The 6,483-nt window shown below is 37.7% G+C and overlaps 1 protein-coding gene across 1 annotated transcript in view; it reads left to right on the top strand.

Annotated features, from left to right (window-relative positions):
* The first annotated feature begins 2,051 nt into the window (after positions 1 to 2,051).
* LOC106961969 (membrane-spanning 4-domains subfamily A member 15-like) overlaps positions 2,052 to 6,483 on the top strand; it is a 55,413-nt gene continuing 50,981 nt past the window's right edge. Inside the window, exon 1 of the mRNA XM_015056107.1 lies at positions 2,052 to 2,153. The gene's annotated coding sequence lies outside the window, so the exon portion shown is untranslated. The remainder of the gene's footprint in view (positions 2,154 to 6,483) is intronic.

The following is a 6,483-nucleotide window of genomic DNA, read 5'->3' on the forward strand; positions in this document are numbered from 1 at the left end:
GTGTGTGTGTGTGTGTGTGTGTGTGTGTGTGTGTGTGTGTGTGTGTGTGTGTTTGTGTGCGCGCGCGCGCGCGCGAGTGTGGGCGTGCGTGTCTGTCTTGTCAGAGTACACATACATTTAGAGAGCAATAATTTAAAATGGAGAAAGCAATATATGCACATTTACAAAAAGGGTAAGATATTGAGCCACACACACACACGCACACACACACTACCAGATTGGAGCAGTTGTGGTATCGCATAGACCTGGCTGTGATCTTTAAAGCTCAGCCTTTGGGCTGTATGTTAAATAGATAAAGAGTGGAGCATGTTAGGAATTAAAGCTGCAAGAAACACACAGACACACACAAACCTCAGGGAATGAACCATAATAACCCAGTCATTATCATACTTTCGTAATTCCATTTAATAACCCAGCTTAGCTGCAGTAAGAGCTGCATGTTGAGGAATAATTGAAGTCTTGTTTGGTGTAAAATCTGAAGCTGAATTAAGAAGAATTACCAGGCTAATAATGTAAAAGTATGAAATAATTATGAAGAATAATTTGGTGTCTGACAAGTAAATTATAGGAAATAATTCAAATGACAAATTTGTGGGAAAAAAGAGTATTTGAAAGGTTTTGTTATTGGACTGTACAGTTTTACAAGTCTATGATTTAGAAGATGACATTATGAATTAAATATCACTGGACAACAAAACTGATAAAAGTAAATTTGCTACTCCTTGATCTTCACTGTTATTGAGGGAAACTAGTATTTGTTTAATTTAGTCATGTTACCCTAAGCTTTTTAAATTAATTCTCAATAAAGCATTTGGGGGATTAGGCCAATGCCCAAAGTAAAATGAATAAGATACGAGAATTACATGAGCATTATAATTTGGAAATAAAAGGTATTGAGGCCAACAGGCAGGTGCAGTGCAATTGGTGCACATCTCATTTCGCCCAGTTCAATGCATCAACTGTAGACCTATCTTAATATTACTGGTGTGTAAAAATCCCTTTTTTAAAATAAGCAAATGATGCGGGCAGGTAAAGTCTGTTGGCACGAAGGAAAACCTGCATACATTACATACCTGCATTTGTTAGATACAAACAAGTCCATATGGACAAGACAAGATTCAGGTCAAGTTCTACTTGGACTTTTGTTGCAAAATTATAATACACCTCTTTCTAATGTTATCATTTTGCAAGATACTTTCTGCTAGTTTAGGATCATTATCCTGTTACATTACTCCATTTCCACAATTACATTCAAGCCAAGTGTGAGGAGTTACTGTGTGGGGACTAAGTTACTGCAACTTACAAAGTTACATTTAAACAAGTCCATTCCATTGATCCTTCACCACAGTGCTTGTAGAAACCATGAAGTTTGTTCATGTTGCAGCATCCTTTTTAGGGAAAGGATTTTAACTAATTAAAAATGTTCATTCCTGTAAATGTGATGCACAAGCAACATCCATGAAGAACATTGAAGCACAATGAAGAAGCTTCTCTCGGTTCACTGGGGGTTCAAAAACCGAAATGACAGGAAGCTGGAAAAGACTATTGTGTTCAAGTTATGTGAAAGGAGTTATCCTATCAGTGAAGCTTTTCATAAAATTTTGCTTGTTTTGTTCATAAAATGTAATTAATTATTACAGACCCCACAATTAATGCAATTAAACATGTTAATCGAGTACCACCACAATTTCTTTTCTATATTCATGTTGGGATCTGGAGCTGTTCATCCACCAGAGGGCGCTGGAGGCTTTGTTCCATCTGAGGGCGTCTCCTGACCTACGCACCTGAAACCGTTCTGCCATCAGGAGCTGTATAACTGGAGGAGGCTGCTGACACTTCCCTGCCAGATTGTTAGCCAGTTATGGTACAGGCTCACTTCAGCTCAACTCTTCTTGCTTGCTTCCAAAATTCTGATCCACTTGTGTCTTTGACCTTTTACAGCGGATTGTCCTATGACGTGCTGAAAACAGATCCAGCCCAGGACCCTTCCGGACCTGCAGATCGGCAGCCTTGCTTCTGGCAGAACAGTTCAGGCTTCCAGACTTACCTGTCCGTCCTCCAACGCCATCGCAGCCCGCAGTCCTCCGCGCCTCACACAGACTCCGGATTTCCCAGGTTTTACCCCCCCCAGTCCTTTCTCCTCCCGATCGGAGGTAAGCTCTCAGCCAGCGCCATCTCCAAATTTCCACGACCCCAAACTTACCGTCTGTTTCTTCCATAGCTGACCTGAGATCCAGTCCCAAACGCTCCCGGATTGTTTACCTGTTTTTTCCCCTTTGTTGTAATAAATCTCTTAAATCATTCTCGGCCTCTGGTGTTGTTCTGCATGTGGGTTAGGAAGTTAGACCTCAACATGACAATTCAGGGTTTTCTTGTGTCTTGTGTTTAAGATTAAGTTTAAACTGGAACAATGATTTTGGTGTAAATGTATTTATATGTTTCATTAAGTCTACTTTATTAAGTGATAAACACTTGCAAGTAGTAAAAGTGCTCTAAGAATTCAGTTCCACTAAGATAAATTATGAAGCATTTGGAAATTTGAAAGATAAGAAACAACCTTCAGAACTTATAAGTTCATGATAAAGAAAGCTACTTCTGATGAGGCACATTCAGAGTGTCTCTACAGTGAACACTGTGATCAGTACATTGATCAAAAATCTATTTCCAGATGACCTATAAGGAAAACATGATGCAGATGGTTTTAGATATACTAACACTGGAATGCATTTAACCAGGTGTGTTTTTCTTTAAATTGAGGGCATTCTCCTTGGCCGCTGATTTGAAGTCAAAAGGAGGGGAAGTTAAAGTGCTCCATAATACACAACTCAAATGGTAAATGTTTATCTCAATACTGTGAGGTGCTGGAAATAACAGTAACACTCTATTGTCATTGCATAAAACTGATCTCAGGAGAAGTGATACAACTAACCTGTAAACTTCACCTGGATATGGAGCAAATCCTTAAGCAAAAACAGACCAACTCATAAGGGAGGTAGACCAAAATAGCAAATATCAGACATTACGATAAAATGCATTTTGTTTGATTTTACAATGGGACTGTAGCAGTAAAATATTTTCAACTGAGAATACAATGTATTGTTCTTCTATGTTCTTGCTTATAAAGTGTAGTAAAGTGTAGAGAAGGTCACATTACAGCGGTTATGATGTTGTTTTATAATACTGAGAAACATCGTCATTCATGGGAAAAGTATCTTCAACAATCTGAACTGAAAAGGCTCTAATCCTTGAAATAAATACAAAACACAAGTATTTTCATGTAAAATAAAATCACCCCAACATTTGCATATAATATGGTAAACCATATTTTTAAAAGGATTGTAAAGTGTTAAAGGCTTACTGTAAATTAAAGTGGAATTTAGAGGATTTGTGTATTTACTACATTGGGTAAGTACGGTAACAATAATTAAAGGAATTTTAAGCATTGAATAATTCCTACCTGTAATATGTGGCTACCCAGGTGAGGTTCGAAGATCTCAGAGGCAACGGCACTGGGACTCCTCCTCCGCTGAGTACCGATAGCTAAACGAACCAGTTCACACACAACAAGAGAGAAAGCACAGGACAGGACAGAAGGAGACTGGTGAGACTCAGACACATTGATACGAGCAAAGCTACATCCACACACAAATATGTGTCCTCACACACAAACACACACACCCACACACATTTATACAGCCTAGCATGACAAACACACATGGCACAAGACAAAAGGAACCAGTGAGGTCATCTCTGAACAACCTAACATTGCATGAAAGATTAGCACTATTAGCTGTTCTCACTGTGATATTGTTGCTCATATTAATGAGGTGATTAAGATAACCAGCAAGACAAACATCTGAATAAAACTTATGACATATGTGTGAAAGGAAACAAGGAGAACCGTTAAGTGCAGAGTGAAATATGTTTTGTAGTTAGGATAGCTTAAAAACGGACCTTTAAAGGTTTATAAAGACAAAGATATAAACATGTTTTGTGTGGAAGTATCTTTCTTGTGTCCCATCCTGACCGACTAAAGCATTAAACACTGCTCTTTAAACAACTCTTTATTGCTTGCTTTCATAGTAGTTAGAAGAAATGTATTAGGGAGACCCAATGTTGTTAAAAGCCACTTTGCAATTGCTGCTTTATCAACACATTCAAACCAAAAACAGAATTGCAAGAACATATTGCAATTTAGTGCAATTTCATTAAACATACTTAACCTTTCATTCGAAGGAAAAAGGAAAGGGACATGGATGATGCTTTATAGTATTTAAAATGTGATCCTCAGACCAGAACTAGCTGAGAAAAACAGGAAGTTCAACAGCCAAGAAGGGAGCATGACCATGTGAACAATCTGCCCTCTGGTAAAGCTCTTCTTTCTTAAAGATGACAAAATGGACACAAGTGGAAAGCAAAAGAAGCATGCTAACAGGTAAACCGTTTCAACTGTACAGCTGAGTCTCAGACTTAAAGTGATTACAGAACAAAAGCAGCAGATTAAAGGCACCGAGTTGCATTGATGTTTGTTTACTGGAATGCCCTTTGGAAGTGCTTAAAGCCAAGTCCACCCCCAGGCCTTTATTTGGCTGCCAGACTTTTAACATCTCTTTGCAGGGAAGCACCAAAACAAAACAAACAAACAAAAAAAAAATAGTTAATGTACAGAAATGGAAACTAACAATAGTTGAGCCTGATGAGAGGAGCAGAACAAGGTGCGATAAGAGAACACAAGGAATGCTTTTGGACCTTTCTTAAAAATCAGAAAGACAATTCAAGCAACAAACAAACAGAAGAGAATTTCTTTTGCCCCGAGGTCATTTTCCACTTGGCACAATTTCTATTCACATCGTCTCCCTGCAGATCTCATTACACTGCATTTAAAACACTGACATAAATGCTAGGAAAACATTTTTAGTAGAGGTGAGTGGTATGTTAATGAAGCAGAATAATGTTGAATTAAGGCACAATCAAGCCACTTTGAATAAAAGCAGAAAAAAACAAAAACCTCAATCGTCAAGAAGGTTGGTGAGGCCAAACTACGGAGCTCAATGTGACAGCATATTTAATAATCCAGAATGAAAAACTTCATGGTAATTATTCCAAACTGTTCAAGTGAGAAGGTGAAAGAAAGAGGGTCAAGATGATGATAGTAAGCAGTAAGAAAAGCCAGAGGAGGACAGAAAATCATAAATGAAAATAAAGCAGATGAAGTTGGGGAAGGCAAAGGATGGAGGCAGTGCCTGGAGCAGCAGCTGCTGCCATGATGCACAAAGTAAAGAGCAACAACTTGCAACCCTGACAGTTATCCTTCCCTCAAGTTCTTCATTCAAAATAAAAAGTCTGAAAAAATTTATAAATTACAATCCTGCCCCTTATACCAAGTAGATCCACATTCTGATGGAGCGCCCTCTGCTGGCAATCAAATGTGCCAAAAAGTTTCAAAAAAAGAAATTTAAACCTATCTATCGATGCACCACAATGATTGTGCTTTTCATGATGAAACAGAAAATTGAATATTAAAGTGACATATTAAGGGTGAAGTAAAGTTGGATTACAGACTAAAATTAATGATGTACTTAGAATTGTGACTCAAACAGTCAAAGGAAACTCTAAACAAATGGGATTAAAGCCTTGACTGAAAGGAACTAAGTCATTTAGGTACTAATATTAGAATAAAAGTAGGGAGTCAGATTAAGAACTTTAGAATAGAAGTGACATCTACTTTTTTAGTTTTTGTGGAGACTGATTCATATAAGCTGCAACTATCTGGTTGACTTTTTAGGCAGTGAAAATACTTTTCCAGTAACCAATTTGATTACAGATAAAAACATGGATCTTTGCTGGAATTTAAGTCATTTAATTCAGAAAATGTTCTTCAGGTGATAAAAGACCAACAACAGTCCTGATGTGTTTCTAGTTCAGGTCTGATCCCTTTATAAAAATGGTTGTACCGACTGTATTTTACAACAAGCACACAAGAAGTAAACATGTAAAACTATATATAAAAAAAAACATCAAAAACATAAAACAGGTCAAATGCAGATTCAGAAAATACATTTTAAGTAGAGTGAAAGCACAATGAGCAAAAGTGAGTCTTTAAAAGTTTCTTAAAATGACTGATGTTCTCAGCAGATCTAATTGTGTAGTAGATTGTTCCAGAGAATCGGGACAGCGACTCCAAATGCATGACCACCTGTTTGGATTAACTTGAATCTGGGAATGACTTTTGATTGGGTGTGAATATGTCATGGAGATAAACCAGGCTAGATTATGGAGAGCCTTGATCACAAATAACAAGCTTTTGGAATCAATCCTGTATCAGACAGAGATGAGACGCTGACATATTCTTTTACACATTGTAATATAACTGCAGGGTTTCCCCCAGAAAACTTGCTAAGCCCAGTGGTCGGGGCGTCAAGGCGGTCCACCATGTTTTTGTATTAAAAGATGTTGACAGGAAATGTAAAAGTATTACTGTGT

The sequence above is a fragment of the Poecilia latipinna genome, unplaced genomic scaffold (genome assembly GCF_001443285.1).
Source record: "Poecilia latipinna isolate Pla-1442-1.1 unplaced genomic scaffold, P_latipinna-1.0 Scaffold1354, whole genome shotgun sequence".
Taxonomy (NCBI): Eukaryota; Metazoa; Chordata; class Actinopteri; order Cyprinodontiformes; family Poeciliidae; genus Poecilia; species Poecilia latipinna.